The sequence below is a fragment of the Chiloscyllium punctatum genome, chromosome 12, assembly GCF_047496795.1.
Source record: "Chiloscyllium punctatum isolate Juve2018m chromosome 12, sChiPun1.3, whole genome shotgun sequence".
In the NCBI taxonomy this organism is placed as follows: Eukaryota; Metazoa; Chordata; class Chondrichthyes; order Orectolobiformes; family Hemiscylliidae; genus Chiloscyllium; species Chiloscyllium punctatum.
The window spans coordinates 53,195,401-53,222,774 of NC_092750.1; the positions used below are offsets into that span (position 1 = coordinate 53,195,401).

Below are 27,374 nucleotides of genomic sequence, written 5' to 3' on the forward strand. Positions count from 1 at the left end.
CAATGCCGAAACTCCAGAGCTGTGCTGGGAGGCTACTGCATTATTGGAGGAACCATTTTTCAATGTATTGCTAATGCTTGGTTCTTTCTTGGTTGGATATAAAAACAACATGACTCTACTTAGAAGAGGAGCAAAGACATATCCTGGTATTCTGATTGACATTCCAATACCATCAATATTACATCTGACTTAGCATGAGCTTGTCATCTGCAAATTGGTTGGCACCTTTCCTTCACTTTAGCAATGACTACATTTTCTCATGCTTCGAAGTACTTCAATAAGCCATAAATTCATTACAATGTGCTGTTGTCTTGAATGGAACAAAAAAATGCAAGTCTTTTCCTGTTATGCCTTTACTGTTGTTCCACAACACTAATCTAAACTTTTCTTAAATGATGATACTAGCATAGTCAGAAGATACTTGTTACTGCAGTGTCTGGGTTAGAATCCATAGAATAGAATTCCTATATTGTGGAAGCAGGCTATTCAGCCCATCAAGTCCACACTGACCCTCTGAAGGGCATCCCACCCAGACCAACCCTTTACCCTATCTCTGTAACACTGCATTTTTCATGGCTAATCCACCTAATTTGCACAGTCTTGGATGCTATGGGCAGTTTAGAATGGCCAATCTACATAGCCTGCACATCTTAGACTGTTGGAGGAAAACCAAACAGACACATGGAGAATGTGTTAAATCCACAGAGACAGTTGCCTGAGGCTGGAATCAAACCCAGGTCCCTGGTGCTGTGAGGCAGCAGTGCTAACCACTGAACCACCATGACACCCGGTTTAGATTAAGGTTAGGATGATTGGAAACTCACTTACTCACTCATACATACTCATTCATTAAATAACATTGAAAACATGAATTTGAAAAGCTAATTATACTTTGAATGCTCGCACTTTGACATTAGATGTTTACATGAAACAGAAAAATATTATAAAAAATCTATGTATTAACTGAAAAGTGTTCAAGGTTTCACTTGATTGGCATTGCAATTTTAATCCCAATGCTGTCTGCTGTTCCCATTAAGTAGTGATCCCAGCTCAATAGGTATCATGGGCATATGGCACTGCTTCTGTTGTATTGTGTCAAAGCCTTCCTCCTTTTCTGTAATGCAAGCTCCAGTGCACAGCCTCTAATAGAAAAGTGGCCACCAGAAGCATTGGCAGGTAATTTTTCCCATGACTGGCATCATTCAGAACCTTTCTGACACTAATTGGAAGTTCTGGGTCATGCTTTCTGCTTCACTTGGTATCACTGGTCATGTATTCTGTCACTTCATAACTCCAATCGCTCTTTCTTTGTGCCTTAATTTATATATTAAATCATATGCATTTATCTCCTCCTTCAATTACTGGCAACAATTGTCAGAATCTTGTACTTTTTATTCTAAGTTTGATGGCAGCCATAAAAATGGGAAAGTTCACTGGATCATGGATCTATCAGGCCTTCTACCAACGTCAGTGCCCGGGAAACAATATTCCACTCTGCCTAAAGCTATTGGTTAAACAGAAGTTGGCAGCTTCTACGAGCCATTCAGAGGCTGCGGCAGCTGATGATACAATAATGCAGAAAGTCCAGGAACAATGGGCACAGGAGGATCCTTTTTAGGGGCAGGGAGGATTGATAGCGATAGACAGTTCAAGTGGAGGTAAATCAGCAAGGGCAGGGCAGTGGCTTTCAGCAGCCAAACCCCTTGTCCCAGTCCGTGCCCTTGATCATCCCCAGATTGGGACAAATCAAGGCTCCCACTCACCCAATGTTGAAGTCTGATTGTTTGACTGGTCAGGAAAACTTTTCAACCAGAACCTGAAGTAGGTGGTAGGTTTACCCCAATGCCAATCCACCCAATTATCACTGCTCCACCACCACCTTCATCGCCACTTTCTGAAGTTTTGGTTCATTATGACTCTATTAATTCCACCCCATTTCTTTGTAATATTAACTTAATCTAATTATTGCAATCCACCAATTCAATCATACTAGATGAGCCCTCATCTGCTGTCTCACATGGAGGTAAACAAGTTCCATGGTACTATGCAAAAAGAAAAGCAGGGGAATCCTCTCAGTGTCCTGGCCAACATTTATCCCTCAATCAACATTATGAAAGAAGACTACCTGGTCAATAATTTCATTATATTTAACTTGCTACATGTAAATTGACTGACACATTGCCCTACTTGTTCTGCACCAGCTATAAGTCTTTTGTAATTCAGATGGCATGAGTTAATACATTAATCAAAGTCTTTGTTTCTCTCACTTCTTCATCCTAAAAAGAATATTTCCCAATGTATTTTTCAAAATCCCCAAAAGATTAAGATGCTGCAAAAATTTCCAGTGATATGGTTTCAAGGCAATGAAACAGAATCTAAATAAATGTTGAAAGAATTTGACATTCTCTGCAGAAAAAAAAACAGCACATGCAGTGGAGTTCCTGGTACAGCTATTGCATAACTCCCAGACTGTTTCACACAGTTATGGGCTCATAAACAATGCACACCTTGAGTGATCGGTGTACAGCAAAATTGGTTACTGACTTGAAAGTTAGGCATTCATTTCATTTCAAGAAGGAGGGATTGGAACCTTGCCAAAATTAGGCCAGTTAAGTTAGTTGTATTGGTCAACTTAACCAAAACTTAAAGTACATGAAACACTGTTTCTGCCAGAGATCCAACCAAAATGACTAAAGTCCAAGATCAGAGGTACCTGAGGAGCAGAATGAGTTTGAAACTCATCAATTACTCTCACCAACTTTTGTAGATTTTTCTTGACTTCAACCCACTTGCTCATTGATTGATTGTCACCTGTACCAAGGTACAGAGAAAAGCTTTGCTGATGAGCAGTACAGGCAGAACATAGTAAACAAGGATGTACAGATCGGAAGTTTTAAAAAGACTTGGACAGATGACATTGTATAGGACATGAGCAAGGCAAGATCAATTTTAGCAAGATCGGCATTATTTGAGGCCACGGGGCCATTCATCAGTCTAATAACAGCTAGTAATAAGTTGTTTCTGGATCTGCTAGTGCATGTGTTTAGGATTCTGTATGTTCTGCCTGATGGAAGAGGTTGGAAGAGATCAATACTGGGGTGCGATGGATTTTTGATGACATTGGCAGCCTTTCCATAGCAGTAAATGGAATCCATGGATGGAAGGCTGTATTCAGTGATGGCCTGGGCTGTTCACACCATATCCTGTAATTTCTCACAGACCTGGGTAGAGCAGTTGCCATACTAGGCTGTTATGCACCCGGACAGTATGCTTTCAATGTTAAATCTGCAGACGTTGGTGAGTGCCCTTATGGACATGCAAAATTTCCTGAGCTGCCTGAGGAAGAAGAGGCATTGTTGTGCCTTCTTGACTGCCACATCTACTTTAGAAGTCCAGGACAGGTTGTTAGTTATCATGACTCCAAGGAACTTGACACTATCTACTCTCTCAACCTCAGCTCCATTGATGTAGATGGGAGTTTTCTCCTCCTTTCTTTCTGAAGTCAATGATCAATTATTTAGTTTTAGCAGTATTGCACCATTTTTTCATTTGTTTAATATGGAAGAAAATTCATCACCACTACCCATTCCAGCCAAATAACAAAAAAAAATTACAGTTGAGTGCCATTGAGGACAAAGGCATCCGATTTGCACATTTTAAATAAAACCTTGGCCCTTGTTGTCTGATCAGTTGAGAAGGCTATGTTACCAAAATGCAAACTTCAACCAATGGGTCTAGACCAAGTAGGAGAAAGTGAGGACTGCAGATGCTGGAGATCAGAGCAGAAAATGTGTTGCTGGAAAAACACAGCAGGTTAGGCAGCGTCAAAGAAGCAGGAGAATCGACGTTTCGGGCATGAGCCCTTCTTCAGGAATGACGAAAGTGTGTCCAGCAGGCTAAGATAAAAGGTAGGGAGGAGGGTCTTGGGAGAGGGGCGTTGGAAATGCGATAGGTGGAAGGAGGTTAAGGTGAGGGTGATAGGCCGGAGTGGGAGTGGGGGCGGAGAGGTCAGGAAGAAGATTGCAGGTTAGGAAGGTGGTGCTGAGTTTGAGGGTTGGGACTGAGACAAGGTGGGGCGAGGGGAAATGAGGAAACTGGAGAAATCTGAGTTCATCCCTTGTGGTTGGAAGGTTCCGAGGCGGAAGATGAGGCACTCTTCCTCCAGCTGTCGTGTTGCTACGGTCTGGTGATGGAGGAGTCCAAGGACCTGAATGTCCTTGGTGGAGTGGGAGGGGGAGTTGAAGTGTTGAGTCACTGGGTGGTTGGGTTGGTTGGTCCGGGTGTCCAAGAGGTGTTCTCTGAAACGTTCCGCAAGTAGGTGGCCTGTCTCCTCAATATAGAGAAGGCCACAATGGTTGCAGTGGATGCCGTAAATGATGTGTTTGGAGGTGCAGGTGAATTTGTGGCAGATATGGAAGGATCCCTTGGGGCCTTGGCGGGAAGTAAGGGGGGAGGTGTGAGCGCAAGTTTTGCATTTCTTGCGGTTGCAGGGTAAGGTGCCGGGAGTGGAGGTTGGGTTGGTGGGGGGTGTGGACCTGATGAGGGAGCCACGGAGGGAGTGGTCTTTTTGGAATGCTGATAGGGGAGGGGAGGGAAATATATCCCTGGTGGTGGGGTCCGTTTGAAGGTGGCGGAAATGACGATGGATGATACGATGTATATGGAGGTTGGTGGGGTGGTAAGTGAGGACCAGTGGGGTTCTGTCCTGGTGGTGATTTGAGGGGCGGGGCTCAAGGGCGGAGGAGCGGGAAGTGGAGGAGATGCGGTGGAGAGCATTGTCGATCACGTCTGGGGGGAAATTGCGGTCTTTGAAGAAGGAGGCAATCTGGGTTGTACGGTATTGGAACTGGTCCTCCTGGGAGCAGATGCAGCGGAGATGAAGGAATTGGGAATATGGGATGGCATTTTTACAGGGGGCAGGGTGGGAGGAGGTGTAGTCTAGGTAGCTGTGGAAATCGGTCGGTTTATAGTAAATGTCCGTGTTGATTCGGTCGCCCGAGATAGAAATGGAGAGGTCAAGGAAGGGGAGGGAGGGGTCTGAGATGGTCCAGGTAAATTTGAGGTCGGGGTGGAAAGTGTTGGTAAAGTGGATGAACTGTTCAACCTCCTCGTGGGAGTACGAGGCATTGCCGATACAGTCATCGATGTAGCGGAGGAAAAGGTGGGGTGTGGTGCCAGTGTAGCTGCGGAAGATGGACTGTTCCACATATACTACGAAGAGGCAGGCATAGCTGGTGCCCATGCGGGTGCCCATGGCTACTCCTTTGGTTTGGAGGAAGTGGGAGGATTGGAAAGAGAAGTTGTCATCTTTGTTGAACAGTTCATCCACTTTACTAACACCTTCCACCCCGACCTCAAATTTACCTGGACCGCCACCTCCAAAATGACCCCACCACCAGGGATATATTTCCCTCCCCTCCCCTATCAGCATTCCAAAAAGACCACTCCCTCTGTGACTCCCTCGTCAGGTCCACACCCCCCACCAACCCAACCTCCACCCCCGACACCTTCCCCTGCAACCGCAAGAAATGCAAAACTTGCGCCCACACCTCCTCCCTTACTTCCCTCCAAGGCCCCAAGGGATCCTTCCATATCCGCCACAAATTCACCTGCACCTCCACACACATCATTTACTGCATCCATTGCACCTGATGTGGCCTCCTCTATATTGGGGAGACAGGCCGCATACTTGTTTCAGAGAACACCTCTGGGACACCGGGACCAATCAACCCAACCACCCAGTGGCTCAACACTTCAACTCCCCCTCCCACTCCACCAAGGACATGCAGGTCCTTGGACTCCTCCATCACCAGACCATAGCAACACGACGGCTGGAGGAAGAGCGCCTCATCTTCCGCCTGGGAACCCTCTAACCACAAGGGATGAACTCAGATTTCTCCAGTTTCCTCATTTCCCCTCCCCCCAAGTTGTCTCAGTCCCAACTCTTGAACTCAGCATCACCTTCCTTACCTGCAATCTTCTTCCTGACCTCTCCGCTCCCACCCCTACTCCGGCTTATCACCCTCACCTTAACCTCCTTCCACCTATTTCATTTCCAACGCCCCTCCCCCAAGTCCCTCCTCCCTACCTTTTATCTTAGCCTGCTGGACACACTTTCCTCATTCCTGAAGAAGGGCTCATGCCTGAAATGTCGATTCTCCTGCTCATTGGATGCTGCCTGACCTGTTGCGCTTTTCCAGTAACACATTTTCAGCGTCTAGACCAAGTAAGCTTGGCAAATTTAACTGTCGATGCATCCAGTTTTCAGAGCAATAACTAACCACTTAAAATGCAATGATAAAAAGCTCACAGTCTGACATTAGGACCTTAATGCATGACACTACTGAAAACAGAAATGCAGCAGAAGGAAATGGATATGTAAATTATATACGAAGCCATTTCATACCAGCGATAGTAGTCTTTCATTTAGCAGTAATAATATTTCAGAAGGAACATAAAGATTTTATATTACTATAACTCCCCTAGCTGCTGTACAGAATTATAATTGGCACTATATCATCAACTTATATGACCTCATAACATGACAGAATCAATAAGGGGATATTTAACTTATATGATAATCTCTTTCTTTTTAAATATAAAGAGTTCTTCTCTTCTCTGGTTTATGGATCACTAACAAGAAGTCGGACAGACACGGCAAAGACACTAAAGGTAATCACATTACAACGAATAAGAATCTCTGAGATACACATGAATAAGGCATATACTGTCCGAGCCAATAAGTCTTTGAAATGCCTAGCACATTGTAAAGAAAGCCAAGACCAGCTTTCAAAATTAAACGCCTCATGTTAACATTCAAAGGTAAAATCAATGGAAACCATTTAAATTAAAATTCAGCAGTGCTCAATATGTTGATGCATATTAGTATATTCTCTTTGCAAAATGAAGAACCCCATTTTGTGTGTTCCTTTTGATCTGCTAACAAAATTGTGGCAACACACTGCTTGGAAATGAACAATTCCATACAAAGTAATTTTGTTAGAGGAAATATAACAGCTGAAGTGCTTTCATAATGTGTTTGCAAAATGATGCTTTAATGCTTCTCAGGTTGCCAGCGACACAAATTGTGAGAAGAACATTGCAAAATGTGGTAATCCAGCTGTGGGGTGCACATAATGCATCAAGAGCTGAATGTCAGAGAGCTGATGTGAGTAGCTGCCTTCAACATGAACACAGAATCCAACTGACAACATGGGCATTAGCAGCAACAATCAGGAAGCTTGTGCATTCAGGATGCAGCTGTGTGGTTAACCCTTACCCTAATCCTGCCACTGGCATGAACTAGTGTGCGTGTGTAAGGTTTCTCCAGGATAAGTCCCAGCAATGTACCAGACTTATCCCACCTCTCAGCCCCACAACTTTACCAACCAGAAAGTCAGATGTTGTTAAGATCATATGAATACACCTCCCACTCCAACTCCCCATTCAAGAAATATACTACCCTGTTTTGAATATATTTCAGTGTTTTCTCATGGCTGGAGTATGTGGTCATCTTTTTTTTAAAAAAAGCAATAGTCATTGCAATTAAACCTTGATTCAGAATATACATGAAATGTTGACTTCTCCACCTCCTGATACTGCCTGGCTTGCCGTGTTCCTCCAGCCTCCTGCTTGTCTACCTTGGACTCCAGCATCTGCAGTTTTTTTTTGTCTCAGAAGACATGTTCACATCCATATCTGAGCTTCATATATTCCATTACACTGTGCCTGAATTCCAATACATTCAGCAAAACTGTGTTATGTTCTACTTTACGCATGTTACGGTTTGCTTCTGAGTCAGTCACATGAGCTTCACCAGATTGAAGTAAGTGACAAGACACTAAAAGGCACAGGTGTACATAACTTCACTGCAGTTTTTTTTAAAATGGACATTATTCAGACAGCAGTACAATAAACATTACAATATCGAGGAAAGGTGAATCTGTGATTGACAGAGTGAGACTGCCTTAAATTGGGACTGTGCATGCACAGTAATGTGGTAACTGCTTCAGAGAACAAACTAGACTGAGCTGTTATTAGTTTGTGACAGCACTGCTGCTGCTGGTGGTGACTAGTTTGCATGTGTCTTAGTGAGCACCTTATGGAAAGAGAGTGCAATAGGAGTCATCTTGTGGATTTTGTGCTTTTTAATCATGTTAATGAAAATAATGAGTTGCTTTCCTCCAGTAACACCAAGGGTGTAAAACATTGACTTCAACAGAAAGTAATTTACTGTCAGTTATTCTTCTTTGACATTTTTTATAAATCAATTTTTGACTTTTACCAAACCTCGTATCTTTTCAGTCCCGCTTTTAAATCTGACTCTTTTGTTTGCTCTGATTGGCTAATGGCTTAAGTCAAAGTTAATGTCTAAAAAAGCAATGGACAAAGCATTGCTTAATGAGCAACTAAGGCACTATTTACGAAAAAGTACATAACTGGACATAGAGATTAAAATATTCGAGGAGAAAGTGAGGACTGCAGATGCTGGAGATCAGAGCTGAAAATGTGTTGCTGGAAAAGCGCAGCAGGTCAGGCAGCATCCAAGGAGCAGGAGAATCGACGTTTTGGGCATAAGCCCTTCTTCAGGATGTGTATTCAGGATCAAGATTAAAATGCTGATCCTCAGTACAGAACTTTGGGGCAGCACGGTGGCTCAGTGGTTAGCACTGCTGCTTCACAGCATCATGGACCTGGGTTCAATTCCAGCCTTGGGTAACTGTCTGTGTGGAGTTTGCACATTCTCCCTGTGTGGGTTTTCTCCCACAATTCAAAGATGTGCAGGTTAGGTGAATTGGCCATGTTAAATTGCCCAAAGTGTTCAGGTTAGGGGTAAATGTAGGGCAGGGGAATAGGTTTGGGTGGGATACTCTTTAGAGAGTCAGTGTGGGCTTGTTGGGCTGAAGGGCCTGTTTGCACACTGGAGGGATTCTATGAACTCAACTTGTTGACTATGGGTCAACAAAGACAGGAGAGGATTGGCAAAAAAAATGACGTTTTTTGGTTCATTTGGGAAGTTGGTAAGGAACTTGAATTATTCTTTCATATTACTCATCCACAGGTGCTTACCATGGGAAGGAGACAGAAGAATGATGCTGGACAAAGACTGCAAAGTAAATGTTAAATCAATTTTTTTGTTTCTTCAGTTTGCATAGCTTGCAGACAAACATACCCTCAAACCTAAAACTCTCAGCTCAACACTGAATAGTTTGTGATAATGCAGGTAGAATATCTCATCCCAAAACATTAATCCAGTTCTGTAGCTCAAATAAAAGATGGAAACTCTCACATTGGGCTGAACCTTAATGGATTTTATCTCAGGTGAAGTTGTGTCAGGTTTGGTGGAGTGATTTACACTGCGTGTTCAAGTGAGTTTGCTCACCATTACTTATGAAACTAATTGGATAATGATTCAGCATTCCTGGTGAGTGTCACATCTCATTTTTGCTCAATTGTACCACACGCTGTCTGAGGAGCAACTCATCATATATCCAGCAGTAAGACCTTATATCCACACCATCTTTAAAAAAGCCTACTGCACATCTGCAGCAATGCTGGCATCTGGTAGCTGCCCAGCTCAGTCAAGGATGTAGTGAGAAGCTATGCTAAATTAGGGAAGGCTGCTACCATGCTTAGTGGAGAGAGACCTTGAGTTCTGTGTTGATGGGGTGGTTATCCTCAACATGTACGGTATCCATGTTCTTCACAATTGAAACACCAGCGAGTGGTCCTCTGTCAGTGGCTTACATTTTCAGTGTTAACATCACTGAGACACCCAACATCAGCTACTCCTTCCATGCTCCCTATTCCATCAAACCCAAAGATTTCACACTTGCCCAGGTCACCATCCAAGCTGCGTACTTGTGCCCATACCCCGCCTCCCTGTCCACCCGCAAATCCCAGCCCCTTCCCCTTCATTTCTACAAATTAAAGCAAATGGACATTCTGGCCCACCCTTTCAAATGCCCTAATCTGGCAGTGCCAGCCCTCACTTACCAAGACCTCAGGGTGGTAGCCACATGTCCCAGGCAGCACCACACCTACCCTCGAGACTGGTCCCTATGGAGACAAAAACTTGATCCTGACTCCGGACAGCACAGAGGCATGGCTCCACTGTGCGAAGCTCAAGCTCAGGACTGGTACAGGAGGCTACAATGATAAACTATGCTGGACAGCCCTGACTGACTGGTGCTCTAATGGACGTCACTGCAGACAACTCCCCTCAGGCTTTCAGACATGTTGCACAGCTTGCGACAGGTGTAGTGTGTTTGGTGTGAAAGCTGTGACCAAGTGGTACAGGGACTAGACCACGTGTCACACTGATGGGCAACAAGATACATGCACCCTTGACATTGGACTGCTGCACAGCATGCCATCCTCTTGATTGTGTCACTATATCAATGACCAATACAAGGCATACAGGGCAAGGTGAGGCATGCAGGTAGGCCTGAGCACTGAGAGAATAAGGGAGTATCCCTTACAGGTATCTTTGTCCAACCCATGAACTGGATGCTTTCCCCATGTGATAACTTTACCCAGTGCAGCTCTGGACTGTTGCTGACTGGTGTGCCTTGAAAGACAAATATGCCCTTGTTCGGCACTAAGCCCATTTGTTGGAAAATGCCAGGGTATTGATGCTGGCTCCCAGAAAGTAGAGCGCCAATATCGTGGTGGAAGTTTATGTGTAGCTGGTGACGGTGGTTCATGCCCTGCTTCTGCAGTTTGGCCCTGGGCAGGATAGAGGTTATTGGAGGAGGTGCCATGTTGAACCTGCCAAGAACTGACTCTGATTTCCATGTGAAGTTTTCCTGTCAGTTCTTTACTGTGATGAGTTTGGTATAATCACTACCTGTGGCAAGTTGGACTGTTAACAAAGTGCTTAAACAAACAATGCTGATTGTTTTTTGGGAACTCCCCACTGCCTGGTGAGAACCTCACCATGTTGTTTGAGAAAAGTGTACAAAGGTGTGACAAGATACTCTTGATGTTGAGATGGGCCTTGCCAAACCTCTATCCTAATTGTAACACTCATCTTACCCTTGCTCACTTCACTCAGAACCTGGTAAGATTGAGGAGGGTGGGGTATGAGAGGCATTGGAAATGACCCTTTGACAGTTAAACACTTAAAATACAGTCAATTCTTCTATAATGCGATAGTTGCGTTCTTGTTTTCTAGAAAAATGTTATCGAAAATTTGAACTTTAGAAACAGTGTTTAAAGTGTTGCCAATGTAATCAGATTACAGCCAACACATTTTAAAAGTTTGTGCTTTAGAAACAGCGTCTCCAGTTCGTCAATTGTGTTATAGAGTTCACATTAACAAAATGTGCATTATAACAGAATAACGTGTACCAAAAGCTGCTTCTTTAGCAATTATGTTACAAGCCTTTTCAGTCCAGGACTGGAAAATAAGACTTGTTCATGCATTCAGATGGTTATAAGAGTCATTTGCAAACTATCTCATAATGGCATCACAAAGCCTGGAGGTTTTCAGGCTGTGTTTAATGCCAAGGATGACTTTCAGTGTGAGGGTCTTGCTTGGATATCTTTGAAGATGCTAGCAAGGTGCCAGAGAATTCAGAAAGAATGCAAATGAAACACAGAAAAATAAGCTCAATTTGCAGGTCATGAATTGCAATAACCCAAAATCAATGCTCATTTTTGAAAGGCACGTAGATAACAAGGCTTTAATTCAACCATTGCAGAGGATTATTTCATGCCAAAGATGAACAGGTGATCAAGATCTATTCTGTGTAGTCTTCGTAGAAGCCTCTGTTATCTGCAGCACAGTCCTATTATAGTGCAGACCCCAAAATATCTTTAACTCGGGTGACAGAAAAGGCTATTTTATTAGCAGGATGAGATAAATATGTTGTCTAATCACTGAGGAAAGGTTCACACAATAAACCGAAAGGTGGCCGAACCCCCGACCTCTTTCTCTAAAGCCCTGCAAACTATTGCCCCTTCAAGTCAAAATCCAATTCCTTTGAACAAGTATTATTGAATCTGCTTCTGTCATTCTTTCAAGATGTACATTTCAGACCGTAACAGCAGTGGGCAGAAAAGAAATTTTCATTGGGTCTCTTGATGTTATGATAGTGACTCCTCCACCTCTGGATGAGAAGATTCAGTTCAAGTCCCACCTGCCACAGAGGTGTGCCGTCACATATCTGAACACGCCATTTTAAAAAAAAATTCTCACAAGTTGTCCTCTGAACAATTGTTTCAGTTTCCTGAAACCGATGTCCTCTAATTACTAACACTTTGGCACTCTCTAAAGTTTCTTCTATTTACTCAATCACAACTCATCTTGATTTTGAGAATGTCTGTTCAGTCACCTTTCAGGCTCGCTGCTTTTAGGATGACATCACTTGTCTCTACACTCTACAAGTGTTTTAGTCTCTCCACTCCCTTAGAATCATTCATCTTCTAGAAATAATTCCTCTTTTGTTGTACTTCTGCCTTGCTTTCTGTGTTGTGACTGTGGGAGATAATGCTCTTGGGGATGGTTATTGATTCTGGCAACTTAATTTTAGGCTTTTTAGATCTGAAAAGTAAACAAGGTTTCATCATCACTGGAGCCTTTCATTATTGGGATCCCAATAACTGGTTTGCTTCACAGGAACAGCCATGTGAAATTGCTGTTTACATCAATATTTTCTTTACAAAATGGATTAACAGGTAACACTGTCAGACAACAACAAATGTTTTCACAAAAAGGAGAATTGGTCAAAGAGAGTTTCAGAAGAAAACATCCAGTGAAAAATACATGCATCACAGGATACCATTTTCATAATGTGAGGAGGTAGGAACTTTAACAACATTGATCTCATCAGTTCAGAACACCCAATTATTTCTGATATTACTGCTTCTCTCATTTGTAGGTAATCATATTTTAGAACAGAGGACTATCAAAGAAAAGTCTTTTTCCCTCAAAGTTTTCCTCTATTCACAATCATTGAATTTTAATTTTCCTGCAGAATTAGAGACATTGAAGTTAAATCCTCTTATTTGCTCGGCTATTTCTATGAATACAGAATGCAATACAGAGCATGCTAACTGCTCTGTATTTACACTGTGCATATGAGTTTAAGCATAAGAGGTTTATGTAAAGTTAGTGCATGCATGTAGTTCTGTTAAGGTGGATCCAGTTCCATGGTTCCATGAGCTTCATTCTCAAAATCCAATATGTGAAATGTGAATGTTTAAAATAATTCTTAGGGGTATGGAATTTGTTCCCCCATGATAGTTAAAAGACAGCTATGTTTGTGTCTGTATTTCCCTTTCTCATTCTTTTTGCTTTTTACTTTGGTTTCAGAGTAGGAACGTTTTTGGGAATGGTTCAGTGTAGAAGGCGAGCAGGTTAACTTATTGTCGTGTAAATTTCCTTGTCTTTAATCTAGATGAACTGAGGAAAATGTTAGATGCATTTTTTTCTGCAAATTTTAATGTCAACAATCTCCCCTATTGTAAAGTTACCTTGCCCATTGAAAATAACCCCCCAGCAATTTGGCTGATTTTGGATTACCATGTCCAGCATTCATGGAGGCGTGAGTGGTGGCAGAGACAAGCTGAGAGTAGGACAAGGTAGGCAGACACGAGACCTTGGTAAACTGATAGGAGGCTGAGACATGTATGTTGAATTAACAAGATGTTAATGCAAAGTAGGAGAAGCCATGGCAAGCTGACAAGAGGTTGCAGCAAACCAACAGGAAAGCATGGTATACTAACAGATGGTAGCTGAACTCAAGAGCTATGCCAATTACAATATGCAGGCTGCCAGTTCCAATTCCTGGGTTCATATTCTGCTACTGTTGGTTGTGCTGCTTCTGCTCTCTGTCTCCTCTATTCATTGGGGAATGGAAATGTTTGTGAATGTTGCAGGCCAAGCATTCAGCCTCAAGAATCACTATGATGGCCCTTTAGGTTCCTCAGTAGCTCCACCAGGCTCAACCATCTTCAGATGATTCATCAATGGCCTTTTCCTTCATCATAAGATGGAGGCGAGGATAATCATTGACAATTATACAAGACCATATGCAAATCCTCACATACTGAAGTAGCCCATGTCCATGTGCAGGAAGATTTGGATAACATTCAGACTTAACTAATAATCAGCAAGTCAGGCATAGCCCATTTCCAACCAAAAAAATTTTAACTATCTACTTGTGGGTAAATTGTCATAGAATCCCGACAATGTGGAAGCAGGCCCTTTGGCCCAACAAGTGCACACTGACCCTCTGAGGAGTAATCCACCAGACCCATTCCCCTACTATCCTAAATTTACCCTGACTAATGCACGTAGTTTACACATCCCTAAACACTATGGGCAATTTAGCATGACCAATTCACCTGACCTGCACATCTTTGGATTGTGGGAGGAAACCCACACAGACACAAGGAGAATGTGCAAACTCCACACAGACAGTCGTCCGAGGCTGGAATTGAACCTGGGTCCATGGCACTGTGAGACAGCAGTGCCATCCACTGAGCCACCGTACTGAAGTTACCACAAGCTGCCTTTAATTCAGCTGCTTAGTAAGAAATCTCACAGATAATCAAACACTGAAACAAATATTGAAGCTTTATTACATGTCACAACCAAAATAAAACCTAAAGAAACACATTAAGCCTCACAACCCAAATTGGCTACTACCTGATCAATGGTGGAATTTAATCTCAACTCCACAACAATATCTGTCTCTGGATGTATCCAGGGTTCATTCCTTGTGCATGGTTCTTCAAAATTCTGCTGCTGAAGTCTCCTGGAATTGAATTCTCACACAATTTTCCCTCTTTCAAGTTTGTGGTGTGACATTATTGATTATCCTTTAGATTCTTTCGTCCACAATATTGTCAACTCCTCTGGAACCATCAAGTCTGCAGCTTGCCTTCTTATTAGAAATAGCTTCCTTCTTCCTTGTTACATTTGGCATTGAATGTCTGTTTGAAGACACAATTTTTCCTGCAAGTAACCACTTCACCTCAGGCCTTACTTTAGCAAGTCGTCTTAATCGCCCATTTGTCACGGGATAGCGGGGTATCAAACAGTGTTGTCTCCTCTCTCCCACAAAACAGCGTGTTTAATCTTGCTTCTTGCTTCGCAGGAATGGTTAACTAGCATGTTGCTTTTCATTCCTTCATAATAATTTCTCCTTGTCTCTTTCAAGTTTATTCTGGAAAGTGTTATTGCTGATCATTTCAATCGATGAAATTATTAAAGTTCTGAAGTTTACAATCTCCCCTTGACATGCCTATCACTGAATACTGAACTGTGCACATCTTGACAATTACCATTGAACAGAAATTGACCTGGACTAGCCATATAATATGGTGGCTCCAAAAACAAGTTTCAGCTTAAGAATTTTATGGTCAGTAACTCACATCCTAGCTTCACAAAGCCTGTCCACCATCTACAAAGGTACAAAACAGGAGCATGATGGAATATTCTCGATTTGCCTGAACAAGCACAGCTTCAACAACAATCAAGAAGCTCAATTGCATCTCAATCGGCATGCTCTTGATCATCTTCAACATTTATTTCCTAGGGGACATAAGTTTCAAGTGGAAGGCAGGAGGCACTGGATTTGAGGAAAAACCTTTCCATCCAGAAAGTGGTAGGGATTTGGAACGCAATGCCAAACCTCACAAACTTTAAAATATATTTGGAATGAGCACTTGAAGTGTCATAATATTCAAGACTGCAGGCCTAGTGCAGGAAAGTTGGGGTAGTGTAGGTAGCTATACTACCCCAACTTGGTGGTGCAGACCCGATGGGCCGAAGGGCTTGTTCAGTATTGTATGCTTCTGTGATTCGATGGAACCAAAACAGTGATAACATTGTGCAAGCAAGACACAAAGCAGCAACTGCCAAAGCTCCAAACCTGAGACACTTATAGAACATAGAACATAGAAGAATACAGCGCAGTACAGGCCCTTCAGCCCTCGATGTTGCGCCGATCAAAGCCCACCTAACCGACACTAGCCCACTATCCTCCATATACCTATCCAATGCCCGCTTAAATACCCATAAAGAGGGAGAGTCCACTACTGCTACTGGCAGGGCATTCCATGAACTTACGACTCGCTGAGTGAAGAACCTACCCCTAACATCAGTCCTATATCTACCCCCCCTTAATTTAAAGCTATGCCCCCTTGTAATAGCTGACTCCATACGTGGAAAAAGGTTCTCACTGTCAACCCTATCTAACCGCCTAATCATCTTGTACACCTCTATCAAATCACCCCTAAACCTTCTTTTCTCCAATGAAAACAACCCCAAGTGCCTCAGCCTTTCCTCATAGGATTTTCCTACCATACCAGGCAACATCCTGGTAAACTTCCTCTGCACCCGTTCCAGTGCCTCCACATCCTTCCTATAGTATGGCGACCAAAACTGCACACAATATTCCAGATGCGGCCGCACCAGAGTCTTATACAACTGCAGCATGACCTCAGGACTCCGGAACTCAATTCCTCTACCAATAAAAGCCAGTACGCCATATGCCTTCTTCACTGCACTATTTACCTGGGTGGCAACTTTCAGAGATCTGTGTACATGGACACCAAGATCCCTCTGCTCTTCCACACTACCAAGTAGTCTACCATTAGCCCAGTAATCCATCTTTTTATTACTCTTACCAAAGTGAATCACTTCACACTTAGCTACATTGAACTCCATTTGCCACCTTTCTGCCCAGCTCTGCAGCTTCTCTATATCCCGCTGTAACCTGCCATATCCTTCCTCACTGTCTACAACTCCTCCGACTTTCGTATCATCCGCAAACTTGCTCACCCAACCTTCTAACCCTTCCTCCAGGTCATTTATAAAAATGACAAACAGCAATGGTCCCAAAACAGATCCTTGCGGAACACCGCTAGTGACGGCACTCCAAGATGAACCTTTGCCATCAACTACTACCCTCTGTCTTCTTCCAGAGAGCCAATTCCTAATCCAAACCTCCAACTCACCCTCAATGCCATATCTCTGTATTTTCTGCAGTAGCCTACCATGGGGGACCTTATCAAACGCCTTACTAAAATCCATATATACCACATCTACCGCTTTCGCCTCATCTACCTCCTTAGTCACCTTCTCAAAGAATTCAATAAGGTTTGTGAGGCACGACCTGCCCTTCACAAAACCATGCTGACTATCCTTGATCACATCATTCTTATCCAGATGTGCATAAATCCTATCCCTTACAATTCTCTCTAAGACTTTGCCCACAATAGAAGTGAGACTCACTGGCCTATAGTTACTAGGATTATCCCTACTCCCCTTCTTGAACAAGGGAACCACGTTTGCTCGCCTCCAGTCCTCTGGCACTACTCCTGTCGACAAAGAGGACACAAAAATCAAGGCCAATGGCTCTGCAATCTCCTCCCTTGCTTCCCAGAGAATCCTAGGATAAATGCCATCAGGCCCAGGGGACTTATCTATTTTCACCCTTGCCAGAATTTCCAACACCTCTTCTCTACATATCTCAAAGCCATCCATTCTACTTATTCGTGCCTCAGTATTCATATCGACAACAATGTCCTGTTCCTGAGTGAATACTGACGAAAAGTATTCATTCAGCGCCTCCCCAATCTCTTCAGCCTCCACACGCAACTTCCCATTACTATCCTTGATTGGACCTATTCCTTCCCTAGTCATTCTTTTATTCCTAACATACCTATAGAAAGCCTTAGGGTTTTCCCTAATCCTACCAACTAAGGACCTTTCATGTCCCCTCCTTGCTGCTCTTAGCTCTCTCTTCAGGTCCTTCCGGGCTACCTTATAACTCTCAATTGCCCCTATTGAACCTTCACGCCTCATCTTTACAAAGGCCGCCCTCTTCCGTTTAACAAGGGATTCCAACTCCTTATTAAACCACGGCTCCCTCACACGACCCTTTCCTCCCTGCCTGATAGGTACGTACTTATCAAGGACACTCAATAGTTGCTCCTTGAACAAGTTCCACATATCAATTACGCTCTTGCCTTGGAATCTACTTTTCCAATCCACACATCCTAAGTCATGCCTCAACGCATCATAATTTCCCTGCCCCCAGCTATAACTCTTGCCCTGTAGTACACACTTATCCCTCTCCATCACTAGAGTAAAAATCACCGAATTGTGGTCACTGTCCCCAAAGTGCTCACCTACCTCTAGTTCTAATACCTGGCCTGGTTCGTTACCCAGAACCAAATCCAGTATGGCCTCACCTCTTGTTGGCTTATCTACATATTGTGTCAGGAAACTCTCCTGCACACATTGCACAAACACTGACCCATCTAACGAACTTGAGCTATAGCTTTCCCAATCAATATCAGGAAAGTTAAAGTCTCCCATAACAATCACCCTATTACTGTCACTCTTCTCCTGAATCATCTTCGCAATCCTTTCTTCAACGATTCTAGGACTATTAGGAGGCCTGTAAAAGACTCCTAACAGGGTGACCTCACCTCTCCTATTCCTAACCTCAACCCAAACTACCTCAGATGGCAAATCTTCGTCCATCTTCCTTTCCACCGCTGTAATACTATCTTTGACAAGCAAAGCCACACCCCCCCCCTCTTTTGCCCCCACCTCTGACCCTACTAAAACATTTAAACCCTGGAACCTGCAACAGCCAATCCTGTCCCTGATCTAGCCATGTCTCCGTAATAGCCACAACATCGAAGTCCCAGGTAACACAGAGCAGGACAAGGTCAGCACATGCATGCAATCACCATCACCCGCAAGGTTCCCTTCCAAGACACATAATCCCGACTTGGAAATATCACAGTTCCTTCACTGACACTGGCTTCAAATCCTGAAATATCCTTCCTGACAGAAGAGTAGATACATCTACACCAGATGCGCTGCTGAAGGGCAATAATGATTGATAACAGATGCAGTTGCCACTGATGTTTATGTCCCATGAAAAAAGACAAAAATTACAATTGTGTTATTAAAAAAATGTTTCTGCAGCTGATATTGTTCTTTAGTTCAGCCACGCACACAAAAAAAATGATATTAAGTCAATGAATAAGCTATTTCACCTCTGGTGCCTGAATGAAAACATAATAGAATGACTTTTTAAAAAATATTGATGGAATGAATATTTCTTCTCTTTGCTGACTGTATGAAAACTTTATGCTCAATGAATGTACACTATGCTATACATAATAGCCAAGACTTCAAAAAACAAAAGTACCAAGAAATTCACTTATAATGACTGGCAAGTTGGAGGCTGCACTGATGGGACATGTCACTGTAGAAAGTAGTCTTGGAAATTTACACACTGACAATGTATAGAATGAAGGAAATGAAAACCTTTCATAGCAAACAAAATATTATTTTTGAACAAAGCTCCTCTTGAACTGGAACTGTCTATTCTTTGCGCTGTCTATTCTTTTTCCTGTATAAATTTGGATGCATGTTGGTAAATATGGTCAGAAAAATTTCTTAATTGTAAAAACAAGTTTTAAAAAATGTAAAGGGTTTCAGTTAGCTAATATACTTTCAAGTTTAGCTAAGCATTGCCTGATTTAATTGAGTCTCACAGAAGACAGTGTCACCTCCTTGGAACGTACCAATGTCCTTCACTCCTGCCCTAAACAAAAATCTAATCATGGAGAGCTCATTGGACAGAGTTCATTTCAAATGTTGCGTCCAATACAAAAGCATTTTGAAACAGTTCATCATGCAATTGTTTCCTAATATTGCAGGCAAATGATGTTGAAAAGACCATCAGAAGCAGATTAATCAAACAATATAATTACTAACTTCTGAGGAAGATCTGGCCATTTTATAAACAATGAAAGTAGCCGAGCTCCCTTACAAATAGTAAGAAAACCTTGTGCAAGTATGAAGCACTGAAGACAAAGATACATTTTGCAGTACGTGAATATGTAGATTAAATACAATTTAAACAGGAACTGTGATTTCCAATTGGCTAAAATTATAACTAGCTAATCAAAGTTTGTGTATATTGCATGCAAGATTTATCTTGAGTAATAAAACCGAAGGGCTATTGAGTAATCATTCAATGTTTACAGATTAACTTTGCTTGACAAATCTTATTGTGACAATTACAATTCAAACTGCAGGTGGCGCTGACAACCAATAGAAAGAAATTTTGAGAAAGCTTCCTCTGAAGAAAAATCAAGCTGAGGATTTCATCTGAGAAGTAGAAATGCGTAGAAGTTATAACACAGAAACAGGTCATCCTCTACAGTCTGTGTGATATTTATGCTGCATGTGAGCCAGGGGTTTTAATCATTTTAATGCATCCACCTTTCACACAGCAGATATCATCTCCCTGGCCTTGCACTCGCCCCTGTACCATCTGGATAACAAGGACACGTTAGTCAGACTCCACTTTATTGATCTTAGCTCCGCTTTCAACACCATAATTCCAAGCAAACTCATGGTCCCCCCCTCTGCACTGGATCGGTGACTTTCTGCCCCGTAGACTGCAATCAGTAAGAATAGGCGACAACATCTCCTCCATGATAATCCTCAATACTGGTGCCCAATGAGGCTGCATACTCAGCTCCTTAATATACTCCTTAAACACTCACAACTGTGCAGCCAAATACAGCTCTAACTCCATTTACAAATTTGGGGATGACACCACTGTAGTGGGGTGGATCTCAAGCAACAATGAAACAGAGTACAGGAAACAGATAGATAACTTTGCGGCAAGGTGTAAAGATAATAATCTCTCTGTCAATGTCAGCAAAATGAAGGAACTGGTCATCAACCTCGGGAAGCAGAGTGCAAGGAATGCCCCTATCTGTATCAATAGTGCTGTGATAGAGGTGGTAGAAGCTTGAAGTTCCTGGGAGTAAATATCACCACCATCTGTCCTAATCCATCCACATTACACACCAATGCTTCTACTTCCTCAGAAGGCTAAGAAAATTCAGCACATCCACAATAACTCTTACCAATTCTTATAGATAACCATAGAAAGTGTCCTGTCTGGATAAATCACAGCTTGATATGGCCCAAGACTGCAAGAAGTTACAGGGAGTTGTGAATGTCATTGGGTTTATCACAAAAAAGCAACTGTTTCTCCACTGAGACCATTTACACTTCTCACTGCCTTGTGAAAGCAGCCACAGAATCAAAGACCCCTCGTACCCCGGTTATGCTCTTTTCCATCTTTTTTCCATTGAGCAGAAGATACATCGGTTTGAAAGCATGTACCAACAGTTTTAAGAATAGCTTCGTTCCTCCTGTTATAAGACATATGAATGGACCTTTCTTATGTTAGAGTTGATCTTTCTTTGCGCCTTCTCTGTAGCTGTAACACTATATTCTGCATTCTGTTTGATTACCCTGATGTTCTGAAGTAAAGTATGATTTGTCTGGTTAGCACGGTTGGGGTGGTATGGTGACTCAAGGGTGGCACAGTCTCCCAGTGGTTAACACTGCAGCCTCGCAGCGCCAGCGACCCAAGTTCAATTCCATCCTCGGGCAACTGTCTGTGTAGAGTTTGCACATTCTTGCTGTGCTGTGGTTTCCTCCCACAGTGCAAATATGTGCAGGTTAGGTGGACTAGCCATGCTAAATTGCCCATAGTGTCCAAGGATATGTGGGCTAGGTGGGTTACTCACGGGGAATGCAGGGTTACAGGGCCAGAGTGAGCGGGTATGTCTGACTGGAATGCTCTTTGAAGGGTCGGTGTGGACTAGATGGGCCGAATGGCTTACTTCCACACTATGGAGATTCTATGAACATTTATTCTAATACAATACTTTTCCCTGTTTCTCAATACATGTGACAATATCAAATCAATCAAATCTTCACTTCAACATTATTTCTGTCCATCTATCTAAGCAATCCCAACTTAAGTTGTGGCTTTTTTTTTGCCTTAATCATTAGACCTGAACCATGAATGGAATTCCATGTGAGGACATTTTTCTATCTTCTAAATGTTTCCCATTTAAGTATGGTCAGCAATCCGATTTCATCCCAATAAATGTATTATTATTCATTATTATTATAATTTTTACTTTTCACTTTGCTAACCTATTCCAATCTTTGATAAGCTGAACCACAAATTCTATGTGCAGAGCAGTCCAAAGTTAAAATATCAGAAGTCAACGCTCCCCATCAATCAGTTGATTTTTCTATCGTACTGCAATCTCAGTTTCTGGATGTTCTCACCACTTCTCCCTCAGATAAAAGTAGAGTTTGGTCAAGCAGAGTCATGATCACTGACCATCAGAAAAGTTCAAACCACTTACCAACTTTCTGAATTCATAAATAGATTATTAGCCGTCAAAATCCTGGAACTCCCTATCTAACAAAAATGTGGGAGTGACCTCACTGCACGGACGACAGAAATCCAACTAAGCAGTTCATTAACATCTTCTCAAAGGAAATCATTAATGGACAGGAAGTGCTGACCATTCTACTAATGCTGATATCCCAAGTGTTACTTTATCCTTTCTCTCATGAAGACAAGTGATGTTTCACAATAGCCCACCTCTTCGATACATGCACAGTGTAATTGAAATTGGAGACTTGTGTCAGGCACTCATTGGTATAAGCCTAAGACTTTCAATTCAATGGCTTTGTACAAAGGGGTTGCATCATGTTGTGTATTATTCTACAATATCAACACCAAATTTAGTTTAGATATTGATATTAATAGTCTAAAACTTTATAAGGCACTCTCAGGAATATGCTCAAAAGGCACTCAAATGGGTGCTTTACTGGCAGCCAATTAACGTCAATCAGCACAGTGGGGATTGATGCTTTTAAACTAAATAGTTGGGCAGGAGGGTTGGGATTTGTGTGTAGATGTAGAAAGTTGAAGAGGAAGGGCAAGATAATAGTGCAAGCTAATATTACAGGTAATGATAACCCAAGTGTGACAGAAAGAGACAGAGCGAACTTATGTCCACTTTGGCAGGAAGATAGACAAACAGAATATTCTTTAAATGGAGAGAGGCTACAGAATACTGCAGTACAGTAGGAATGAGTGTCCTTATCTATGAATTACCAAAAAAAATGCAGATAAACAAAGTATATACCAAGGAATTTTTAAAAAATCCGGGCTTAATTCATGATCAAGATGTGGAAGAACTCCTTATCTCAAAGCATCATTGACCTTTTTGAGATTCTTTTACACAGAAGGAGATGAAAATTACTTCTTTGCATATATTCAAAGCTGAACTAGATGGACTTTTTTAAAATCTGCATGAGATTCAAAGGCTTTAGAAAACAGCAGGAACATTTAGTTGAAAATGAAAGCCAAATGATTGATGAATATGTGGTCGGAAGTTCATCCTGGGATCAAAAAATGATTCCAAAATTGTGAATTTTCTCTTTGACTGTTGCCGGGAAGAACGATGGAGTTAGTATCTACGCAGCAGAGTTTGTACTCAGCAAAGATGACAATAGCTTTAGTTTCCTTTGTACTTAATTTAAGGAAATTTCTGTACATTCTTCCCAGGTATCAGATAAACAGTCTGATAATTTGGTACTGCTGGATATCATCAGCATAAATGTAAAAACTAAATCTGTGACTTGGTATGAGATTGCGTTAGGCAGAATGTAGATGCGCAATAGGAGGAGGTCATGATTGGACACAAAGATAACATGCTACTGTTGTCAAATATGTGCCTGAGAGGGGAAACCAATAAACATTCAACTCAAATCATACTGAACTATTCAATGTTCCATTCAATTATTGTGTACAACAATTTAACTGAATGTTAAAATGTTGAAAGAAACAATTATTTTATAATTATAATCGTCCACCTTATTGTTCCACTTTAGTATGAAATTAAGGATTACTTTTTGAAAAGAATCTTTGCAAAGTTTATCATATTCATTGTGCTTGCCTTTTCAATCAGTAGTTTAGCAAGCAGATCACACTTGCACACCATTGATTCCAGATGAACTCATTTTCAGCCTGTGGCAGTTGTTGCAGTCTTTTACCCACTAGCAATGTAAAAAGAGGATGGCTATTGTGTGGATTGGGTCAATCAATTTACTCACAAATGCCTGCTTTTTGTCTGATAAATTGCAAGTCACACAAAGGTTGCTTCTGCTATCACAACAGAAATATTTTCTTCCACTTGATCTTGGCAATGTAAAGAAAATGAGTGATTACACTCGGGTCTTTCAAACTAAACATCAATATTTCTTTCTCGAGTATGAGCAGACCAACAGACCGGAAATTCTCAAAGAGGTCATGTCACTGGTTGTGTACTTTTACATAAGTCAGTTCCTGGGCTCAGCCATTGACAATACTCAATGAAAGAGGGACTTACCACCCTATTGTTCTACTCTCCATCAGCAAAGTGATGGATGGGGTCACCCACAATATGATCAACTGACACAAGCCAAGCAATAACCTGCTCACTGACACTCAGTTCTAATCTTGCAGAGTAATTTAAACCCTGACCTCATTACAGCCTTGGTCCAAACATGAACAAAAGAAACACCGTGGGGACAGTTCTGACATATGAAGGATTTTAAAAATCTTTCTCGTCTCACCATAAAAATATGCCCCCACGTCTTGATATCCCTCACCCGAGGGAAAAGACACCTGCCATTCAGACCATCTCTACCTCTCATGATTTTATAAACCTCTCAATCTTCTAAACTCCAGTAAGTCCCAGCCTATCCAGTCTCGCCTTATAACTCAAACTCTACATTTTTGGCAACACACTGGTAAATATTTTCTGAACCCTCTCCAACTTAATAATATCCTTCCTACAACAAGCTGACCAGAACTTGGCACAGTACACCAGAAGAGGCCTCATTAATATCCTTTACAACCTCAACATGGTGCTCCAACTGATATACTCAAAGGTCAATCAACTCAGTCCCACTACATCACTGCAGGACTTCCTCAGGGTAATGCCCAAACATCTTAAAACTTTGTCCATGACTTTCCCTCAATCATATGGATAGAAGTGGGGGTATTTATGAATGTTTGCACCATTCTCAGTACCATTCATGACTTCACAGATATTGAAGAAGCTTGTGCTGATTGAAGCAAGAACTGGACAATATCCAGGCTTGGGCTGATAAGTGGCAAGCAACATTCATGACACCCAAGTGCCAGAAAATGAGTGTTTTAAACACAAGTGAAACTAACCATTTCACAATGACCTTATTATGGTACGTATTAAAAAGGGGGGCAGTGACAAAGTAGAAAATTATAGACCAGTTAGGCTCAATTCAGTAGTATGGAAAATGCTACGGTCCATTGTAAAAGATTTAATAGCAGAGCACTTGGAAAACAGTGACAGAATAGAACAGAGTTACCATGGATTTAGGGAATTAAAAAAAACACACACAAGGGATCTATTGGAATTTTTTTCAAGGGTATAGCTAGTAGAATTGGTAAGGGGAACCAGTAGATGTGGTTAACTGAGACTTTCAGAAGACTTTCAGTAAGAGATTAGCAAGTAAAACGAAAGTGTACTGGATTTGTGGTCATTTATTGAGAAATCACTGGCAGCCAGGAAACTAAGAATGGGAATAAACAGGTTACTTTCTGATTTTGCAGCCAATGATCAGTAGCCACCGCAGGAACCCATGCCTGGACACCAGCCATTCACAATATATATTTATGATTTTGACAAGAGAACTAAATTTAAGTTTGTAGATGACACAAAGCTATGTGGGAGAGTGATCTGTGAGGAGGATGCAGAAATGATTCAGTGTGATTTGAACAAATTGAGTGAGTGGGCAAATGGATGGCAGATAAAATATAACGTGGATAAATGTGGAGTTATTCACTTTGACCGCAAAAGCAGGAAGGTGGATTATCATCCAAATGATGATAGAAAGGGAAAAGGGGAGATGCATTGAAACCTGAGTTTCCTTGCAAAATCAAGAATGCAGGTGCTTCACGTGGCAGAGAAGGCAAATAGTATGTCACCCTTCACAGCAGGAGGATTTGAATACTGGAGCAGGGATGTATTGTACAATTGTACAGGGCAAAGGTAAACAACAGCTGCAGAATTATGTGCAATTTTGGTCTCCTTATCTGTGGGAGGATGTTCTGGCTATGGAGAGAGTACAACAAACCTTTAGCAGATTGATTCCTGGGATGACAGTTCTGACATATGAAAAGATACTGGGTTGATTAGAACTACATTCACTGGTGTTTAGAAGAATAGGAGGTGTGGCAAGAGGTGGTGGAGAAATTTCATAAAAGTCTACAAGATTCGAACAGTACTAGACAAGATAAATGCAGAAAGAATGTTTCTGATGACTGGGGAGTGCAGAACCAGGGGTCACACTTGAAGGATACAGGGCAGACCATTGAGATAAGAAAAAACATATTCACTCAGAGTGATGAGCCTATCAAATTTTTGCCACAGAAAGCAGTTGAGGCCAAAAACATTGAATGTTTTCAAGAAGGAAACAGACTTCATTCTTTGGACTAAAGGGAACAAAGAGTATGGAATGAAAGGAGGAAGAGGGTTGGGTGATCTGCAACAATCACATTAAATGATGGAGGAGGCTCGAAGGGCCAAATGCCCACTCTGACTCCATTTTTCTACATTTCTATCGTATCTGAAACTTTCACTATCGTCCTGCAGATTACCATTGAATCATGGAATTATACAATTGATACAATGTGGAAAGAGGCTTTTCCATCCATTGAGTCTGCACTGGCCCTCCAAATAGCATCCCCCACCCCTCCCAGGCACAGCACCCCTCCCTAGCTCTGTAACCCTGCATTTACTGGAGCTAATCCACCTACCCTCCACATTACGGACAATTTTAGCATTGCCAATCCACCTAAGTGGCATATCTTTGGACCAGAAATCTTATTGGATCAGCCATATAAGCACAATGGCTACAAAAGCACAATACAAGCTAGGAATTCTGCAGTAAGTAACTCATCTCCTGACTCTCCAATGCCTGTCCATGATCCACAAGGCACAAGACAGCAATATGATGGAATACTCTCTGCTTCCCTAGATGGATGCAGCTCTCACAACATTCAAAATGCTTGGTATTTCCAGGACAAAGGTGCCTGCTTATTTGGCACCCCTTCACCATCTTCAACATTTACTCCCTTCACCACAATGGCTTCAGTTTGCTTTACCCTCTCTTAGGTAGCCCCTTAGGGTCAATGATGCCTTTCTTCCCCTGCAGTGTTGAGAGGTCTTCGGTGGCTAACTAGTTCAATATGAGATCCCAAAACCTTACTCTAAGTAGAAGAGGTAGTATTTGTAAAAGTGGATGGCCGAGAAGCTCAGGTTTTTGCCAATCCTTCCAACATTTCCACTTTGCACTCATCTTGTTACTTTCTCAGCTATTTCTTTTCAAGTTTGGATGGTCTTTGGCTAGAGAGTTGCTTCCCAAACCTTATCTCACTGTGACCACATTTTCAGACTTGACAATTGTCCTGAAC

General features: G+C 42.0%; 1 protein-coding gene across 15 annotated transcripts in view; it reads right to left on the reverse strand.

Moving 5' to 3' along the window:
• LOC140483855 (contactin-4-like) overlaps window positions 1–27,374 on the reverse strand; it is a 2,466,301-nt gene that overhangs the window by 376,749 nt on the left and 2,062,178 nt on the right. The window lies entirely within an intron of this gene.